This window comes from Ambystoma mexicanum, chromosome 5p (assembly GCF_040938575.1).
Source record: "Ambystoma mexicanum isolate Mex_15411 chromosome 5p, UKY_AmexF1_1, whole genome shotgun sequence".
NCBI classification, from domain to species: Eukaryota; Metazoa; Chordata; class Amphibia; order Caudata; family Ambystomatidae; genus Ambystoma; species Ambystoma mexicanum.
In genome coordinates, this window is record NC_090930.1 from 658,660,949 (window position 1) to 658,683,235 (window position 22,287).

The 22,287-nt window shown below is 43.7% G+C and overlaps 1 protein-coding gene across 4 annotated transcripts in view; it reads left to right on the forward strand.

Moving 5' to 3' along the window:
• Window positions 1-22,287, forward strand: part of DRP2 (dystrophin related protein 2) — a 1,496,582-nt gene that overhangs the window by 776,489 nt on the left and 697,806 nt on the right. Inside the window, exon 1 of one of the 4 annotated variants that reach the window (XM_069613023.1) lies at window positions 2,871-3,185. The exons of 2 other annotated variants lie outside the window; for them this stretch is intronic. The gene's annotated coding sequence lies outside the window, so the exon portion shown is untranslated. Of the gene's footprint in view, window positions 1-2,870; window positions 3,186-3,218; window positions 4,374-22,287 lie in introns of those variants that run through there. One more of the 4 variants, XM_069613024.1, reaches the window with a different exon arrangement.

Below are 22,287 nucleotides of genomic sequence, written 5' to 3' on the forward strand. Positions count from 1 at the left end.
ACAAAAGGTCCCTGTTCACGGATGCGGCTGGCAGCAGAGGCTTTGGGGTATGTTTTGGTAACAAGTGGTGCGCCGGCCACTGGCCGCCCTGCTGGCAGCAGAGGCGCCGGACCAGGAACATCACATTGCTAGAGATATTCCCCATATGGCTGGCACTCTACCTATGGGGGGACTTGTTGGCCAACACAGAACTGGTCACATGGTCAGACAACATGGCGGTTGTACACATTTTAAACAAGGGTGCTGCCTCCTGCCCTCTGGTGCTAAAAGTGCTGAGAGAAATGACAAAAGTCACCCTGGAAAATAACATTGTAATAATTGGGCGGCACATTGCAGGCAAAAATAATAAGGCCGTTGACGCTCTGTCCCGTTTTCAGTTCTCCACTTTCAAGGCACTAAACCCACAGGCAGAAGCCAGGAGGACAGCAGTTCCAGAAGAGGTTTGGGCCATCATGGACACATCCAAGGCAGCCCCCGCCAGCCAGCCGGTCACAGCTCTTCCATGAGATGCCCGCTCCCAGCTCTACCCTCCCCCCCGGGCCCGGGCAAAGGGGGTTGCCTTTCCCAGCACCACACCCCTACAGGTGAGCCTAAAGGTGTCCTAGGGGAACTGGCCAAAAAGGCGCTGGCACAGAAAACTGCCAAAATGTACAATAAGTGCTTGACTGATTTTGGAAACATCACAAAAGTCACCAACATCAGGGATATACAGGAAAGCCATGTCAATGACTTTATGGAGTGGGCTTTCAAACAAAGCAAAAATAAGGCATGGGCTTCATCCCATCTGGCAGCAGTTTCATATTACACTAGATTAGCGGGGGCACCCGACCCCACCCACGGTGCACTAACCAGATATGCTCTCAAGGGTTGGTCCAAAATGGAAGGGGTCAAGACAGACACCAGGCGCCCCCTCAATTTTGCTAAATTAAAAATTCTGCTAGACACCCTCCCTGCAGTATGCAACAATGCCTACGAGACCTCACTATTTAGAGCTGCCTTCACACTCAACTACTTTGGGGCGTTCAGGATCAGCGAGATAGCCTCCAAAAACACAGGATCAGAGGAAGGGCTGGATATAGGCGACATCCACCTGGGGAAGGACTCCATGGCTGTGAAACTGTGTAGGTCCAAAACTGACCAATTAGGAAAAGGGTGGATCATCAACCTGTACTGCATCGAGGAAACAGAATATTGCCCCATCTGCACCACCAGGGCCTTCATGAACAAGCGCCCCAGCCTAGTAAGGCTCCTGGAACCCACCCCCGAGGAAATAACTAGCCCACAAACGGAGCGTGGGGGCTTCAAAAACTCAAGTGGATCATGTGTGTAGAAAGTGCCAAATTCATCTCCAAAGAGTAGACCAAGAGGCTAAAACGCCTCCATCCATGGAAAACTACAAAACACATGATCAAAAAATCAAAATGGCTCTAAGAACACATCCCGTGGAGTATCAAGTGAAAGGCTTCACAACGGGGGGTTTGTTTTATCAAGAAATGTGGATCAAGAGCCATAACTTCAGCGAAAATCACCCTGTGAGCAAGAGAGGGCGCAAGTGCTAAACCTGGTCAGGTTGGACAGCAATAAAAGGCACATAAGCGCACACCTCCCCACCTCACTTGGAAAGGACAAGAGAAAGCAGGATGAACCTGCTCCAAAGACAAGCAATTATGAACATGTCACAGCTCACACGCTGGGGCCAAACAATCGTCACAAGCTTTCATATGAATGGCGGCGGGGATCAGCCTCGAGCGGCCCCTAATTGGGATTAGGGCCCCCCGCTCACCTGTTCCCTCTGTCCCCAAAATATAGTATTGTTATCCTTATGTGATGTTATGGCTGGTTTTTCTTTTGCACCATGGCTGGTACTAAAATAAAGCTTGTGGCCAAAGTTTTTTCCACCTCACATCCTGGTTTTCAGTCTCCTCATTCCTGCAACTGTCATTACTGTATTGCCTGTCATGTCACACTTGTCATCCATGACACCCGTCACCCGCATGCCACTCCCCAGCACAAAAACACTTCCAGGCTTATGGAAAAGGCGTCCATGTGTGGGCAGTTCACTTCACAGACTGGCTGCAATGTGACGTCCACGCGTGTAAAGGCAGTCGGAAATAGCCACTGAGCAGCTTATGGACTGCTTCTTTTCTTGCATGAGGACTTCCCGTATGCATCCTATGATGCAGAGAAAGTTCCCATCGGGGCCTCTCCTTTTCTCCTTCCTTCTTATAACCTCCTGGGCTTCCTTTCTTATGTACCCCTTACCCGCCCCTCAGTCCCCATTCGCGCTGTGAACCGAACTCCACTGCACGTAGCACTGTAAAAGCGCCGGTCTTCCATAATACACTCATACTGGGTATTGGCGTTACTTTAATATTAAAGACTGCTATTTGGAATTTGGATTGCTTCCATTCCATTGCAAAACCGCATGCAAGCATTCCGTTGGCAGCACTGCCAGATTATACCCCGCGTGGTAAACATTGCCCTGTCCGCGCCTAGGGTTGTGTGTTGATATTCAAACCCAGGAGGTACAGCAATTATTGTCTCCATGTTTTCTTATATTTCTTTTTTTGTGAAGGCACAAATAATCCATGATTAAATGCATCAGCAAAGAGGGGAACGTATTTTCTGATATGACCCTTTCAACCTTTGGTATGAGAGAATAACCCCACACACATTTGGAGTGTTCGTGGTGCTTTTGGGACAAAATGCTTGTAGGCTTCGATAGAGAAACACACGCGATTGTTATTCGATAGTGCGTGCGGTGTTTTTTACCTCACAACACGGGGACCCCCGAGTTGGAGGTTGTTTCGGAAAGGCCGATGGCGTGGGGGGATCCCCGGGAGCTGGGGGCGGTGTGTCTGCCGCGATACCACCGCCTCTGTCCTTACATGCACGCCGTGCACTTGTAAGTTAACGCAGGTCTGGGGGAGATGGAATTTAAGAGAGACAAAGATGCGATTTAGCCAACGGCGGCTGCTGCCGCCCCTTCAGATTCCTGGGGGGAGAGTAAACAAGGCAGGCAGCGAGCGGCAGCTCCTCCGCTCGCTGACAGGCAGCGTCCATCCCCGCGCCGCCGTTCCCGCTCTCTCTGTCCGCTGCCCGTCCCCGCGCCGCTGGTTCCCTGTAAATGAAGTCCTCGCTGACTGGTGTGACCGCGCGCAGGAGCCCCCCTTCACCCAGCGCAGGTAGGAGCAGCTCATGCCGGTGTTTGTTTATGATTCTGGACCGGTGATATATCTTGAGGGCGCGATGTCACCACCTCTCGCATCCTCCCGTGCTCCAGGCTCCGGACATTCGCTCTCATTTCTGGGGGGCGATCCTGGCGCTGAGCTTGGCAGATGTCTGGCTGATGCACGACCACCACCGTCGCTTTCTGTTTCCACGAGAGGTTTGCGAGTGTCTTATCTGATGGGAAGTTGCCATACTGCCCCCCCCCACTCCTGTTTTTATGAAACCATTTTAAGTGCTCCTCATATGATTAACTAGGGCACAGGGGGGAGCGCCATTTGCCCAGGAATACATCGCGTGGTTCTGAAGGGAAGCCACAATTGCAAGTCAGAAATCCTGGCTTCAGCTGACCATGTGCCTATTAAACTACGTCTCCCCGTGGAACCCTTCATGTCGGCGTGATCCTAAAATATTGGTGAAGGCAGAGTGGTGTTACTTAATATGTAAGAACAAGAATAGAATGTAACTTATGCCGTCTTGATAATAACAGTAACAGATGTTTTGTCAGTCAGTGCAACTAAGCGCCAACAAGCAACTCAGTAGCACTCACTTGTTTTAAAGCCCACTCACTCTCCCAGATTCTTGTGTATTTGCTTGCTCAGTCAGTCACACGGCTCATGCTCTGACTTTCTTTCGCATGCACTCTCGGGTGTCAGTGCTTCCTCGTTTTCGCATTCTTTCAATCGTTCTCTCACCCTTTGATCAACTTGTGCACACACACTCTTTCTCAGTTACTTGAGTGTCTGTTTGCTCACTCACTTATTTGCTTTTTCATACAATTGCCCACTTGTTTCCTCACTCACTCTGTAGCCTCTGCAGCCAATACGCACATTTCCATTTAAGATGCAGCTATAGTTGTGATAGCGGCACTGGCATAGCAGGACCCCCACCCCCTGCAGGCCGGTAGCGCAGGAAGCCCTGCCGCACCATGTCCGGGGGGCGGGAGGGGTGCCAACTTCAGATTAAATCATTTCTTTCTGAAATCAGAGTGCCTGCACGCTTGTGGCACTGGATGGAGGTGCTCCGGCCCCACTGTGCATGTCAGAAACAAGGAAACGGGTGCTCTTGCTGCTTCCTGGTTGCTGTTGGCGCAAAGCGCGGGAGCCGGAAGCCTGCGGGGGAGGAGTCCCTCTGCTGCATAGCAGGTAGGAAAAAAATGATATTTTTTTTGTAAGTGTGTGCATGCGTGTAATGGTGTTGCATTTTTCTGATATATGTTTGCATGTATGTGTGCGTATATTATATAATTATATTATACATGCAAGGGTGTGTTATGTATTATGTGTGTGCGTGTGAATGAGTGAGTTGATTAGCTATGGGTGGCTGGGTGCGTGAGTGAATGGTGTGTGTACATGCATGAGTGAATGTCTGTGAATGTGTGTGCATGTGTGTTTGTGCTGGGCATGCCGCTGAGGACAAACAGATTTTTGTGGGTGGGTGTACAAGTACTATTTTTGCGCTAATTCCCCTTTTTTTAAAAAAAAACATTTCATTGTTGGTTTTAACATCACTACGGCATTTTTAATGTGCATCCATGCACAATCAAGTAAAGAATGATATGTGTAATTACGTGGCTAGACTGGCATTTTGGTGCCCCTAGTTTAGACATTTGTTACTGGGCATCTATGATAAAGCAAGCATGGTAAGTGTTATTATCTGGCTTGACAGGCATGTGGGTGTATACAGGCTAGCCATTTCTTACCATGGCATGACATTTGTTACTGGGCACCTATGATAAAGCAAGCATGATTAGTGTTATTACCTGGCTAGACTGGCACGTGGGTATAGCTTGTCTAGCCATTTATTACTGTAGCATGGCATTTTTTACTTGGCATCTATGATTAAAACAAGCATGATATGTGTTATTACATGGCTAGACTGGGATTTTAATGCAACCAGTCTAGCTGTTCCTAACTGTGGCATGGCATTTATTCTCGGTATCTTTGGTAAAGTAAGCATGGTAAGTGTTATAATGTCTGTAACTGGCATTTTGGTGCTCCTGTCTAGCTATTACTGTGGTATGGCACTTTATTTTGGACATCCATGATAAAGCAAGCATGATAAGTGTTATTACCTGGCTAGACTGGCATTTTGGTGCAGCCAGTCTCACTTTTTCTTATTGTGGAATGGCTTTTTTTACTGGCCTTTTTACAATAAAACAAGCACCATAAGTGTTATTACATGGCTGGATTGGCATTTTGGTGCAGCCAGTCCAGCAATGTTTTGCTGTGGCATTGAATTTATAATGGGAATCCGTCCATGATAAAGTGAGCATGATATGTGTTCTTACATGGCTAGACAGGCATTTTGGTGCAAGTAACAGAATGCAACTTATAATAACTGCCCTGGACAAGCAGCATATGGCAACTTAGAAGTGTGTTACAGTAAATAACATCACAAAAGGAAACACTCTGTATGGGAAGGTTCTAAAAAGCAAAGCATAACATTGAAGATTTTGCCAGAACGCTACTTAATTTTCTGCCATCCATATTTATTTTACAAAAGTGTTTGTTTCAATCCTATATTTAGCATTTTGCTCTTTTTTCTATCTCATGTTAGCCTTTTTATGTTTTCCTGTGTAAATTGGCTTGGCCATGCTTAATGTTTTATGTTATGTTATGTTAATTGGTACTGTGCAACGCTACCACCCACTGGCAGTCTCCAGGCAATCTTATTAGAACAGTTGTTGTCAATATATAGCATAGTCCTCCATTCACTTTTCAGGCTTCCCAGGAATTAAAAAACAGAACTTTCACAAATGTTCTTTTTTTCTGGAAAGTTGATTTTGTGTGGTTTAAATGCTGCATTTGCGAGTGTTATGTTCCCAGACAATGTTGGTAAGTGGTCTTATTTTAATTGACTATATAATATGGTTTACTCTTATTGACAACTCCAACCCCACTCCATGTTAACATCTGAAAATAACTCATACAGTGAAGATACCAGCCAATTTGTTTCTACGTCAAACCATAACAGGACAATTAGCATTTTCCTGATACATTGTAGCAAGCTTTGTTCTTGGTTGCATAGATGCTGTTAGAGGCATGAGTATATCAATATTTGCTTTCCACTGGTTTATCACAGATTAATTTACATTTTATATTACCTCCCACACTCCTTCAGAGGACCCACAGGTCTTTTGTATTTAACAGATTCGGACCCTATCCATATTATATTAACAACCATGCAGTCAATTATTGCACTCCACAATCCATGGGCTACCCATGTGGCTAACCTTCCCGGTTGGTATCAACCACAAACAACATAGAGGTTTTCATATCGGCACACAGGGATTGAATACTTCTGACCTGCATCTATCAATACCAAAGGTTTCTGCATATGCCTCCCCACTATCTCACTAACATACCCAGCCCTCCTGTTTTACAGATCCATGTGCAGGGAGGCCAACATTATTGGCTGAAAGGCACTATACAAGACCACTTTACATTACATTACATTACTTTAAGATGGAAACAGACAGAATTAAAATATTGCAAATTGTTGAATACCAATCAGCCGTGAGATGTTCAACCACCAAAGGTTTTTCAATCTGATTCTTGTAGATGCTCTGTGTGCGGTGTGTGTCGCGGAGTCCAGATAAAAACTCCACACAGGTACAGAGCGCGCACGGTGTCCGTCGCTGTGTGTTTGGGAGAGGTATTACTGGCACAGAGTTCAGAGCAAAAAGCCATCTGGTACCCTGCTTTATATTTTCATAGCTGCAAGGAATAGAGTCCAGATAAAAACTCCACAAAGTCGGAACGCACGTGCATTGCTCGTCGCTGTGTGTTTGGAGTTTTGTATTTTGGAACTGCATGATAGTGCCCTTGGTTTGTTGAAACTTCTCAGGGTAAATTGAACCATTGCTTCCAATAATCAACTGATTATGTATTCTCTGCATAGCTTGTCTAAACACACTGATGCTACAATAGCCGAACAGATGTTCGAAATGGCACAAAACATACTTTTGCCTAATTCACTTATCAAAATTTCCAATTTGTGTAATCTGCAGAGCCACGATAAGCAGGGGGAGGAGCCCATAACCCATTAACAAGTACCCACGGCAAAGTATGCTGCGGGCTCCAATGATGATGTTTTGATATCGTCACTTAGTGTTGACGAAGTGGCTAATATCTTGGATAATCCTCCCGGGGCGAACAAGGAGGTGTGGCCAAACAGGCCAAAAAATTGAAATAAAACAAATAATTCCTTATCGACTATACTTAATTTTGATGAAAGTGCATTAGTGTTTGACACTTCTGTTACTTCCTACGCGTCTACGCCTAGAAGGAAACATAAGAGCTACCAATTAATCATTCAATAAATGTTACACAAGATCAAGCAACAAGTGCAGAAAAAGCAGTTTTTGCATTGAATTATGCTCTGGCATCCTTTGCTTGTTTGTATGAACAAATCAAACAGCAGTTGCAACATCATTCCATTGAGTTGGCGGCAATTAATGAAAAAATGGAAATTGCAACGAATGAAGCGGACTTAAAAGCTTTTTTTTTCTTCAAATTTCAATCCCAGCAAGGGGGCAAATCTGACCTATGCCAGGCAATAGAAATCCTGCAAAACTCATGGACCATAGCAAAAACGATGACATGGAGGCTCATGTGGAGAAAGCCAATGGATCACAGAATTAAGGGTTACATTCTGGGCCCACGGGTGTGGAGCTGCCACCATGCCAAAAAGCCTCCAGAAAACGCAATAATATTGAGCCACAGTCGTCCAAAAAAACCAAAAACTGTAAGTCATCCAAAATTAATCGAAGGTTGTCGAGAAAATTCCTCCACGACCTAACCATAAAGGAAACATTTGCTATAAAAAAAGTGCAAAAAATACCACATCCTGAGGGGGCTAGGTCCCTATTAAGGGTCATAGTGGACAGTTTTTCAGAATCAGCAGATTTGATGGAAATTGAAGTGACGGAGTCAATTGAAATGAGACCTAAAGCGTATAAGCTAGTTGAACAGGAAAAAGCTATTCACTCTACAATAGGAATACAAACAATGGCCACAGCCATGCCTAGGCTATCCCAAAGAGACAGATAATTGAAGTTTCGGTACAAACAGACACTGTGGACTTACAAAGTAATTTTGCAAATGAGAGGCCGCACTCAAGGATGCAAAATCCGGGAAATCAAGTAATAATTGCTATTTGTAACACTGTGGAAAAATCCCCAAACGGTTTAAGACAGAGAATTGCTGTGCAAAAAGATGAAGAAAGCGACATGAGGCGTAAGGGGGCAGATCCCCCTTCATCCAGCAACACGTTTGCAGTAACTTTTCAGAGGCAAGAGAATGAATAGCCTTCGATATTGAAAAGTGTAGGAATGGAGGAAGTACATTCGGACAAGTCTTTATGTTCATTAGCAAATCAAAGGGTTTTGGTTAATAATGTGAGGGAGGAGGACACTCTTCATGATAAGATGTGCGCTATGTCTAAACCATATAACCCTTTAGAGTATCTAAGAAAGGGACACTGCAAACCCAAAGTATTCAGTATACTGAGGGGTGTGCATGGAGCAGAGAGTGGGGAGGAAGAACGGATAACCCTCCATGGCCCAAAATAGGTTCGCCAGGAAGTGGTAAAGTCTAACCAGAGGGGTAGAACAAACATGTATCAGAATAGGCTGCTTACTATAGAGAGTTTATATAAAGAAGACAAACTTCTTATTTTGAATCATTCAGCAATCCTTATGATATTGAAGGAGATTCCAAACTTGTACAGATTAAGCAAAAAACACGTAGAGCGTGACGAGTTTTGTTGTCACCCAGGCCGTACCGATAGAGTAACGATTCATTTAAAATCTAACTTGGTGACCAACGTTATTTTATGAGAAAGATCCAGTTATACATATTTTGGCTTTAACTTATATGAAGAGGCTCAGAGTATAACCAAAGTCGACCGTGACTTGGGACTACGGAATCATTTAAATATTAACAGCAATATAAGCGTACGAGAAAATAAAAATGGCAAATATGATACCAAAACCCCAAACTCCTCCTTTAGGTTTAACGAAATTACTGTATCTTGGGAGATTAGAGATGACTACAATCGTAGAGTGATTTTCTCAAATAACGAAGATCTGGCAGTAGGGATTGACCCGGACTGGTCCTGGCTGTCCCGAGCAATTAACAATAAGCGGGGGATGGGGTACATAAGTCTCATATGTAGCGATAAAGAATGTATTTAGAATATTATCATGGAATTCAAGAGACCATAGTGCTTTATTTAAAAATAGTGAATTGATTTAGATTCTAAGAAAAGATCAAATTGTATGCCTACAATAACATTGGTTAACCAACGCACTATGTATGGATGGCTATGCAGTCTTTTTTCATGCAGCAACCAGGGGTGGGCCCGATTTCCTTAATAAACTTGGGTTGTGGAATAAATGACACGAAAGTGTTTGTTTCTATTACAGGTGCTTTGGTGATTGAGTTTAGATGGGAGAATTTAGGGGAACTCGTTTGGTTATTGTTTATAAACATCTTTTGGCATGAGAAGATTAGGCCCTTGGATAAACTTTTAGTGAAATTGAGTGTCATTATTGTTAAATGGAGACGAAATAGGAAAACTGGGCACATAATCATTGTGGGCGACTTGAATTGTACTTGTGGTCCGGTTATAGTAAGAAAAGAGATGTCTATGAATCCTAACACAAAAATGAAATTGAAAAGGGGTGAGAAATGGCTTAATTTTATGAATGTACATGATTTGTTGAAAGTGAATGGTTCTACTCAGAGTGCCAAAGAGGAAAAACATACATTGTTCAGAGGAGCTGCACAATTGACATTAGATAATATTTTCATGGACAAATACTTGTTTGGGAAATGTGATCAATTATACGCAACCGATGCATCATGAAGTGACCATTGTATATGAGGCTGTGTTATGAATTGTAGAATTGTATCTGCTGGAGACAGATATGTAGAGGGATTGGATGTCACCCCGGGGGGAAATAGGGTGACATGGAATAAGGAAGCAATTAATAGGTTCAATGCTAAAATCTGTAATGTTATGGATAACTCAGGCCTTCAATTTAAAATGGGACTGCTCTCTGTAGATGGCTTGAATGAAACTATGAATTCTAATTTGGCGATATCTCAAACTTGATTTTCAGCCTATTTTGGAAAGGATACCTTGAACACCCATAGTTATGATGAAGTGATTGCACACACACAATAAGAAAAGAGAAGAGCAGGAAGGTGTATAAAGTCCTCTACCAATTCGGAGCCTGAGAAAAGAAGAATGGTTGCTAAAATCACATAGAATTATAAAAATTGGACTACAGGGCAAAGAAGTAGGCTGCAGTGCCTAGATTCACAAATTATGTTAGATTGTATCAGCCAAAGGGAAATGGGTCATTTCTGGTCATTGATCAATTCTTTCACATCATTTAGAAATGCTGTAGAGATCAATGAAGTGCCGGAAAAAGACTGGGTTGACACTTGTTGTGTCCCTCTGTTGTAGAGAAAGGATTTAGGATTATTCGGTCAATATTAGGAACACAGAAAATGAGGCACAAAATGATGTTGACTGCTCTTTGCCGAAAATATTAGATATTATTAGACATGCTAGCAATTCAAAAACTCCTGGGCCAAATAATCTGTCCAACAAACTTTTCAAAGAGAATCTGGTATGCTGGGCGTTCATTTGATCACTTTTATTTAAGGACATCCAAGAAAAAGGACGGTACCCAACAATTTAGAAAACTGCATACATTATACCAATTTATAAAAAAAAGGTCTTTGTACTCACCCTAATAACTACTGGCCACTATCCCTATTGGATGCAGATAGCAAAGTTATCGTTGGGTTGCTCTTAAGACATGTTGAGGATTGGGTGAAAAGTGCTGGAAGACTGAAGCAATGACAACAGTGTTTCAGAAGGCTACATGGTACAGAATTGAATGGGTTAGTCTTAAAAACCTGCCAAGAATTGGTACAGGGTTGGCGACATAGGACCATCAATGTGGCCATGATTGATTTAAGCCAAGCGTTTGACTTGGTTAACAGAGAATACATTACTCTGGAAAAAATTGGATAGATGGGGGATTTCGTCCGGCCTTCTGAATCTCATTATTACATTACACGATTCCACTACCATTCAAGTCAGACCATGACCAGACCAATCCCGACAGATAGTGGACTAAGTCAAGGATGTGTCCCTCCACATAGTTTATTTAATCTTTACGTGTCAGATGTGGGTGAGTCGTTGGAAGATCATCAGTTAGTTGCTCCAAGTATAGGAGACCTATATGTTGGTTGGCCTGTGCGAACGACTATTTACTGATTGACTGCACAAAGGTGGGACCGCAAAGGGTATTAGATGCATTTGGAAATTATTCAGAAAACTATCTGAAGATAAATGTACTGAAGTCCAAGGTATTGAGATTTTCTAGAAGAGGAACATCTGTGAAAAGTAGTTGGTATTTGCAAGGGGAAAAATGGAGAAGATAAATGATAATGAAATACCTTGGATTCTATATAATGGATCAAGTGAATAAGGGTAAATTTAAAAAGCACTTTAGAAGTATCTCAAACTCACTTATAATTCAGATAACATACATCAAAAATAAGTTTTGTCATTTTTTCATCATTCTGCTGGTTGAATTCTACATAGGCACTGCAATGCCCAAATTGACACATTGGCCCTTATTACAACTCAGGCATTAAGGGTTTAACGGCGCCGTCGGCGCCGTTAACCCTTAACGCCTGATTACAAGTGTCCCTTTGCGGGTTGATGTTTAACGCCTGCTTTTAGCAGGCGCTAAAAATCCAACCCGCAAAGGGACTTTGGAGCTAATTACGGCACCATATTTTACGGTGCCGTAATTAGCGCCTTCCCCATTCCCATTATGCCCTATGGTGGCAAAAATGGGAATGGGGAAGGGCAAATGGTGAATGGGGAATTACCGCCCCACTCACCTTGGAATGGGGCGGTAATTCCGCCATCCACCATGGCGGAATCGTAACCTTAGCGGCATGGACCATGGTGCTAACAGCACCATGGTCCTCTGCCAAGGTTGTAATGAGGGCCATAGTATCGAAATATATCCAGAATGGGTCTTAGATTTTATGGCTAAATTGGAGAGTGTGATATGGCTCTGGGTTTTAGCCATACCTAATGCGGTGCCCACAGCAATAATCCTATTTGACTTGGGCCTTTGTAGCATTGTTTCGACTATAAGATGGGGAAAATTTACTCTTGTACGTAAATTACTAAATGCCAATGTCGGTCATTGTACTACGATTTGGGTAAAGTACTGTGTCAGCATGAGAACAAGACGTTGAATGATTTTAAAACAGCTGGAGAATTGATTCTATGTGAGTTGGCTTTAACTACGATAGATTTAGTAAATAATCCAAATTTGGTAAAAAGAAAATTAAGATTATCGGATTGGTGTAATTTGACAGAACTGTATCATCAAAAAAGAAGTCCCATGTTATTTGTCACACAAGCATAAGAGAAGAGGGGAAATTGAACAACATTGGAAAGTTTTTCCACGCCCTAAAATGAGACCTGAATTTTCTAAGTTGTGATGGAATCTGTATGAGACTAAAGAAATATTAGTGAGGTGGACAAGAATAGTTCAATCTGCTTTTGACTGTGGTTTTTGTAAAGTTATTGGAATGACAGAGACTTTGGAGCACCTTATCATGATATGTCCTCTACCCTTTGCAAACCGTGAGATGTTTTATTCTAAATACAAGGTAAATACTCCATTTTTTGACAAGAGAACATTTGGGGAAAGTTGTTTGAGGGGCAATCACACCTCTCTGGCAATCGCGACTGAGAGATTTATGAATTCATTGGGCTTATAGTTGCGGAAATTAGAATGTAATATGAAGGTTAAACCCGTTTTAACCATTATTCTTTTTTACTTTTATGTTCTTTTTCATTTTTATGCTTGCATGTACGTTTTAGGGGTTGCTGGGCATTTACCGCAGAATGTAGATGAATGTATAGGATTTTAATTGGTATGCTATGGATGTTTTAGGAGTTGTTGTGCATGTATTGTACAGTGTTGATGAATCCATAGGATTCTAGATGATATGTCATGCAGAATTTTAATGTAATTGGAATGGATTTTTAGCCAATAAACACAAATTAAAGTAGAGGCTTGTTTGCCATTATGAATGCAAGACTGCACGCTCTAAAAAGCAAAGCAATCTGCCATATGCAAAGGACATGTCAGTGTTGCATTGTTGGGATCATAGCACACTAGTGCCCACATCTCCAATTTGGTCAGAAGATGTAATGCACATTTTTTCACTTGAGCCAAAAAAACACTCTGCGCCTATTCTTAAACGGCATCTGAATGCACACATCACAGATGCCCTTTGCGCAGTCAAGGGGGGCGCTTCTGTGCATTGCAATTCACACCCCGGGAATTGCTTTGAGATGCCTAGATATTAAAAACATTCCCCTGTGCCTGTTGAGCAGAGGTGCGTGGGGTTGCGCCATGCTATTTCTGATACGGCCATGCATTAAGTGCTTTTACACTTTCTATACCCCAGACAGCGATGGAAATGCTTTTTGTTGTTAACATTTCATAATGACTGATACTTTAGCGGTCCGTCTCAGTGAAATACGCTCCCAGCATCAACGCTGGTGCTGGGCACCTGTTATACATTAGTGTCTGTAGCATGCTTCTGACACTAATGTGTGCAAGGGGCCTGGCCAGCAGAGAGTTTACGCTGCCGCCCAGCCCCCAGGAAATGCGCAGGGCACCATTGAGAATTTCTTAAAGGTGCTCAAGGGCAAAAGGCGCATCCTGCACATTTTTTTACTTCCACACTTTTTGAGAATATGCAGCTGCTGTTGGAATATCAAATGGTGCTCTCGGGGGCGCCCCCCGCGTTTATATAGAACTAGACATAAATAAAAAACCAAGGGCCAACATAGTACCTGACAGAATTCTGGGATGTCTCGGGAGGATAGCTCAGCGGCAACATGCTTGCCTTGGAAGCAAGACGACACGGAGCAACAAAGGTTCGATTAGTATACAGTCTGAGAGGGAAAGGATGTTGGCAACAACCAAGGGCAGTTGGAAACATTGTTCACTCTGATGCCCACAAAAATGGGAAACATTTCAATATGGCTGACATCTTGGAACAGGGTGGTCTACAATTTCCTTCCACACATGAGCCTCACTCGAGGTCCCACTCGCTAATCTGAGTGAGTGTTGGAACAATGGCAAAACCCCACAGACTGAGGTAGGACTTGCTACCCCAGAATGCCACACTGTATAATGCAGGCTACCCCACCACACTGCCATGCAGCCAGGGCTACAGTTTTGGACCCAACCGATAAACTGTCAACACATTGGATTCATCAAACTGTGGTCTTGGCAGATTGGCTGCCAAGAAAACCACACACATATGAAGTGTGAGAAACCGAAACGTTTATGTCATGAAAGTAACAACCATCTGCCCAGGGTTCTTCTAACAGCAAATTTCCAAGCGTTGGCTTCCAGATGCCAACAAACAAGAAATTAAAGCGTAAATCTAATAAAATGCTGAATTATGGCGTTTAGTTTGTCTCCATCTGCTTCAAATGTTTAGCAGATTCGGGAGGAGAGGCACACGCAGAGCAGAGGCACACGCGCCGGCCCATCTGCCCAGCATAACACAATTAGGCCTCGTGTGGGACCTGAGGGATAGGTTTGGGGTGTACGGGCTGCACCGTCATCAATGTAACCATTACACCAGACCCCCTGTGGAACATACCATTTGGCCCACATCAGTGGTGAGCTGCAGCGCACCAAGTTCAGGTTTTTTTCAAATGCATCCCAGGCCTGTGGTTTTGCTTATTCTATTTCAAACAGAGGACTGTAAATTCTGGAAGGCAAATTAAAACACAACAGCATGTGCTCCTCATGTCTGATACAAGCCAACTCGAGAACTTTGCTTTTATCCTGTTTTTAGTTGAAGTTGGCATTTTCTTTACCTCTCAGCCAGACCACGTGCATCTGAAAATAAGAATAACGACACACAACTGGGGCTCTGGAGCGCCAGTCTGAATTCTGGGGAATGTGGTCCATTGGGCCCATGGAAGGGCCTATCGCGATGCGACTGTGCAATTGAAGCTAATCCTGCCACTGGATAGCGTCTCCAGGTCATATGTGGCTGCACATGCCAAATGATAAAATCGTTCCCAGGCTTGTCATGAATACAACCCGCCACCGGAGACTGCAGACTTACTTGCTGTGTCAATGCTTATCTTTAAAAGGTTTCCCACCCAGAGCCATGTGCCAGAAGAGCAAAGCCGTGAGTACTAGGAAGTGACTGCATTCAAGGGTAGCCTCATCTGATCGTGGGTATTCACTGTATGTTCTGAGATATTGGATGTAAGCCTGGAAGTGTTTTAGTGTGGGGTAGCCATGCACGGTGTGACAGGTGACATTAATGACAGTACCATAATGAGGAGGCCAGACAAGGGGTAAGGTGGAAAAACTTTGGCCACAAGCTTTATTGTATCATGAGCTATGGTGCAAAGAAAACCAACCAACCAAATAATTAAGCAATATGACCCGAGCGGCGGGGGCATTACCAACTCAGGTAATGCCCCGGGGCCCATAGTTATAGGCTCTAGCGAAGCGAGGGCCTTAACGAAGGGCATAACCTGAGTCGGTAATGCCCCCGCCGCGAGGGTCATATTGTTATTAGTACCCCGGCCCGCAATATCTGCGTGACCGTGGCACTAAAAGCATTTTTTCTGTCCCGAAATGCTGCAGAATTTCGGGACAGAAAAAAAAAACACCAAGAAAATGGCCGCCATGGAAAGGGAAAACGGAGTCCGTTTTCCCTTTCCATGGTGGCCATCGTGAGCGGACGCGCTGGGAACACTTGTGTTCCCAGCGCGTCCGCCCCCGAAAAAAAGGATCAAAAAGAAGGTAAGTGGGGTTAGGAGGGCGGGAGTGGGACGGGGGAAGAAAAAAAAAAAAGAAAAAGTACCTGCATCCCGGCGAGGGATGAGGGAAGCCCCTCCAGCCGTGTGGAGGTGTAGAGCGGGGGCTTCCCTCGTCCCCCGCCGGGGACGCAGGAACAAGAAGGTAAGTGGGGGGGGTGGGAGGATGGAAAGGGAAGGGAAGGGAATACAAAAAAAAAAAAAGACTTACACGGCCTGGTAATGACTCGGCGAGGGCCAATCAGAATGGGTCTTTCATTCTGATTGCGCCCTCGCCGGGTACTAAGAAAACATAATGAAAAACATAACACAAATATTTTGGGGAACAGGGGATCAGGTGAGCGGGCATCCTACTCACACGTAGGGTCAACTCGAGGCTGATCCCTGCCACCCATCAAACAAAAACTTGTGACATTCTGTGGACCCAGCGGGTGAGCTGTGTCCGGTTTATCTTCTTTGCTTTTTAATTGCCATTCATAACGGCAGTCTTTATTTACAGATGACTCCATTGCTTCCCTAAACGGCATTCATTTTCCTTCAAAGTTTCTTTAAACTTACAGTCCTGGTATAATATTGATATTAAATCCCTTTTTGGGATTGCCCATTTGGTAGGCTTTATCATTTTCCCATGCATCCAGGAGCGCATTTTGCCTTTTCCCCTGATTTTATGCATCTTTTCCTCCTTTTGAGGCATATATCAGCTTTCCTTTTGATATATGATCCCTTTTTGGGATTGTCCCTCTGATAGCCTTCCTCATTTTCTCATGCATCCAGGAACGGCATTTTGCCTTTTTCCCGATTTTATGCCTCTTTTCCTCATTTTGAGGCATATTCGATATATAGTCATTCATCTTGCTCTATGATCCCTTTTGGGGATTTGGCCAGTTGAGGGGTGTTATTAACTTTTCCATAAGTGGTGGATTCCTGGACTTCGGCTTTCATCAAACTTAATTCAAGTTTGGCAACCTTTCCTTGTGGTTCGGTTATTTAATTGATTTTTAGCCTTATGAGGCGTTTGCCTTTTTGGTTATTTTATGCATTTACCTCCTTATTGTTGGATTCATGGGCTCTGCCTTTCATCAAACTTGACTCAAGTTTGGCAACCTGCCCCTGAGGTTTGGTTACTTAATTATTTCCAATGAGGCATATGATAGTTTCTTTCTTTGAGCATAACTGTGAACATACATCTTTTTGATTGGTGTCAGATTTATTCCCTGATTTTTTATGTTTAAAAAAATGGTTTCCTGTCTTATTTAACCACTATTCATAAGTCGGCAGTATGTCTATTTAGAGGGAAGAAGGGAGGTTTTGAATTAATCTCGCACAGCTCCAGTCAATGCTGGAGCGAGGGAAACAGATGACTGAGGGCTGCCCTTCCACCCAAGATGTAGGCCAAAACTGTTCTGAGGGCAGCGTAGCCCCCTCTTTGATGCATCAAAGGCCTCTTGTCTCCACATCCGTCCGGATGGGAGGGGGGTCTTTGATGTGAGGTGTCAGGGGCAGGGACTACCTGTTGTCACCTGCCCCTGTCACCTTCTCAGAGTTTGGGCGCCCAGGAGTCTGGGTCCCCATTGTTACTGGGGGCCTGGTGGCCCACCCTTAACACCTGCATGCTAATGGGGCAGCACCTGGAAGGTGCTGCCCATGTCTGGGCCCATAACAATCCCACCTCCCATCTTATGCCCCTGGGCCTTCCGCCTCCGGAGGGTCCATGTCTATATGCCTGGAAGTGTTTTAGTGTGGGGGAGCCATGCAGGGTGTGACAGGTGACATTAGTGACAGTACAATAATGAGGAGACCAGACAAGAGGTAAGGTGGAAAAACTTTGGCCACAAGCTTTATTGTATCATGAGCTGGTGCAAAGAAAACCAACCAACCAAAAGATAAAACATAATGAAAAACCTAGCACAAATATTTTGGGGAATGGATCAGGTGAGCGGGGACCCTACTCCCACGTAGGGCCAACTCGAGGCTGATGCCTGCCGCCACCCTGAGGGGGTGCCTCATGGCAGTTCCTCAGGTCACCCCAAAATAAGACCACTATGAACAGCCCCTCTCTGTCCGTGTCCAAAATGTGTCCCTTGTAAAGATGTCCATATCTTCTCTGGAGAGGTGGACCTTGTCCCTGCAAAATAGGGCTTTATTATACATTGGGATCCCGTGTTTTATGAACTTGAGTCCCGAGAATGAGCAGAAATTGCAGAATGCTCTGTTTAATTTACGACCCAGCGCCTTTGCCAGTGTTGGCACGAGATGATTTCACACCACATGAGCTCCATTTGGTTCCAACAATGTGCAATGGTTCTAGGTGAGGAGCACAATTCTGTCAGTAGCAGCTCTCTTCCTAACTGGGCCAAATCATAGCCACCAAGATGGTGATCATGAAATCGGGGCGTGGAGCGCTGGTTCCCAGAAGGCTGGCGAGCTTGTCGTGTAGGACACCCCAGCACATGCCGGGCTTGCCCCACCAATAAGTGATTGTGTTCTGAAAATTCAGGCCTCCCTGTGTTTCCTAGAGCCATCTGCTGGCCCTTGTTATGGATGAGTGGCCCACGATCCATGCATTTTTTAATTCAGGTTCCCCTGGGTGGAAAAGGTGAGAAGGAGGAGGGGCAGAGCGTGGATTTCCAGGTTCCATGTAATAATGTCGCCACAAAAATCTCGCCATGCAAAAATATCGCCAAAAAATGGGCGTTTTTTGTGGCAACATTATTGCATGGAACATGCAGGGGACACCCCCCGCAAGGCCCAAACTTATTATTTTTTTTTTTATTTTTATTTTTTTAAAAAAATTTTTGCTCCTGTCCCCATATATATGGTCTCCCAAATAATATCGCCACAACATTTTCCCGGCGATATTATTTACGGCGACCATATATATGGGGATATTATTACCTGATACCGATTTCCATCCCTCAATCCCTTTTATCGCTTTCTCCTGTAAACCCTCCCCATCCATGCAGATTTTGCTGTGTCGGTCCTGAAGGAGTGAGACCCAAATTCTGCCAGGTTACATCCCACTACCCTTATGGCTTTTTTAAGCACAGACCGTAACTGAAATCTGCTAAGGGAGGGGCCATTTTTATGTCTTGAGATTTGGACATCGCACCCTGAGCGTTTACCAAGGAAGGCCCTTTATTCTCATTAGCCTTTCATCGGATATATCATCCCTTTTTGGGATTGTCCCCTTGAGGGGCGTAATTATTTCTCCCTGCATCCTGGAGAGGCATTTTGCCTTTCCCCTGGTTTTATGCATTTTTCCTCATTTTGAGGAATATATCAGAAATGTAGTCCTATTTATGGATTGGACCCCTGAGAGGCGTTGTGGATATTTCCAGTTTCTTGGTCTGTTTCCTTCCTGATCCTGACATCACGCTGGCCAGTTTACCTTGTTGTAATATTTTTCTTCTTTGGGAGGCGTTTGCCTTTTTGGTTATTTATGCGTTTTCCTCCTTAGTGGTGAATTAATGGTTCCATGTAATAATGTTGGCACAGAAATATCGGCATGCAAAAATATCGCCAAAAAATGGTCGTTTTTTGTGGCGACATTATTGCATGGAACATGCGGGGGACACCCCCGCAACCCCCAAATGTATTTATTTATTTATTTAAAACAAAAAAAAATTTTGCCCCTGTCGCCACATATATGGTCACCCAAATAATATCGCCACAACATTTTTGCAGCAATATTATTTACGGCGAACATATATGTGGCGATATTAATACCTGATACCGAATTAATGGGCTTCGGCTTTCATCAAACTCACTTCAAGTTTGGCAACCTGCCCATGTGGTTTGGTTATTTAATTAACTCCAGTGAGGATTGTACTGAGCTTCAGCTTTCATCAAAATTTACCTCAAGTTTGGCAACCTTCCCATGTGGTTTGGTTATTTAATTAACTCCAGTGAGTCATTTACTGGGCTTCAGCTTTCATCAAACTTTACCTCAAGTTTGGCAACCTGCCATGTAGTTTGGTTATTTAATTAACTCCAGTGAGGCATTTACTGGGCTTCAGCTTTCATCCAACTTTGCCTCAAGTTTGGCAACATGCCATGTGGTTTGGTTATTTAATTAACTCCAGTTGTAGCATTTACTGAGCTTCAGCTTTCATCCAACTTTACCTGAAGTTTGGCAACCAGCCCATGTGGTTTGGTTATTTAATTAACTCTGATGAGGCATTTACTGGGCTTCAGCTTTCATCACACGTTATCTCAAGTTTGGCAACCTGCCCATGTTTTTGCCCCTGCCGCCACATATATGGTCACCCAAATAATATCGCCACGACATTTCCGCGGCGATATTATTTACGGCGACCATATATGTGGCGATATTAATACCTGATACCGAATTAATGGGCTTCGGCTTTCATCAAACTCACTTCAAGTTTGGCAACCTGCCCATGTGGTTTGGTTATTTAATTAACTCCAGTGAGGATTGTACTGAGCTTCAGCTTTCATCAAACTTTACCTCAAGTTTGGCAACCTTCCCATGTGGTTTGGTTATTTAATTAACTCCAGTGAGTCATTTACTGGGCTTCAGCTTTCATCCAACTTTGCCTCAAGTTTGGCAACATGCCATGTGGTTTGGTTATTTAATTAACTCCAGTTGTAGCATTTACTGAGCTTCAGCTTTCATCAAACTTTACCTCAAGTTTGGCAACCTTCCCATGTGGTTTGGTTATTTAATTAACTCCAGTGAGTCATTTACTGGGCTTCAGCTTTCATCCAACTTTACCTGAAGTTTGGCAACCAGCCCATGTGGTTTGGTTATTTAATTATCTGTGATGAGGCATTTACTGGGCTTCAGCTTTCATCACACGTTATCTCAAGTTTGGCAACCTGCCCATGTGGTTTGGTTATTGAATGAATTCCAATGAGGCATTCACTGGGCTTCAGCTTTCATCAAACTTTACCTCAAGTTTGGCAACCTGTCCATGTGGTTTGCTTATTTAATTAACTCCATTGAGGCATTTACTGGGCTTCAGCTTTCTGCAAACTTTACCTCAAGTTTGGCAACCTGCCCATGTGGTTTGGTTATTTAATTAACTCCAGTGAGGCATTTACTGGGCTCCAGCTTTCCTCAAACTGTACCTCAATTTTGGCAACCTGCCCATGTGGTTTGGTTATTTAATTAATTGAATGAGATTTGGGGAGGTAACTCGCGCTCCGGATACAATAAATTCAACAAATTATTTCTATATGAGATTAATATCTGAGATATACATTTAGGTGAATACATGAGATATACAAAAACAAAGTTAGGCTAAGCTAGCCAAATTTATTTAAATACAAATCAGACATAGTAAAATCTACATTGTTCAATAATACCTCACATCGTGGGTGCGAGGATCACTCTAGGGATTGATCCCTGTCATTAAGAATCACCTATTTCAGGTATTATTGAATAATATAGATTTAACTACGTCTGATACAAATTTAAGAGCCAGTGTGCCACATTAACCTACTAGACACATCTAAAACTCAGATGAGGTGACACACTGTAATTGGCGACCTAGGATTCATATTAAACCTAATTGATTGAGATACTGATTTGCCAATATTAGGACCAGTTGGTCCTCCAGGTGACGGATTCACACAATTCAGCAATAGGCCTTGAGAACGACCAAGTGGTCGAAACACGTGTCTGCTGTACAGCACATGGAATAAATTTGGCTAGCCTAGCCTAACTTTGTTTTTATGTACACCAATGAGCACCAATGAGCACATGGGGTGACGCCAGTATAATTGGTGAAATATACAAAATAAAGTTGTGCTGATAAGTGTTGACAGTATTGTGGCAGAGGAGGGACATAGCAGGTTAGCACACTTGCCACCATGGATGTGGGGGCTTACATGGGTATCCCTCCATTTAGCAGGAGAGATTTGCAGTGGGACAGGGGTTTACTGCAGGTCAATCCCATGTTACAGGAGGAAAAGCGGGGTCACCTGGATCTCCCCATATAAAAAGAAGAGCATGGGCATGGTGCAGTGGAAAATGAAGGTCCCAGAGTATCCAATATAAAAACAGCAAATAGAAAAGAGATCAGTCTGGGGACATTCTAAAGCGTTTAATGAGAAAAGCGCTTCATGTTGCTTATTGTGCCAAATTGTGCAAGAACATAAACTATTACCCAGAAA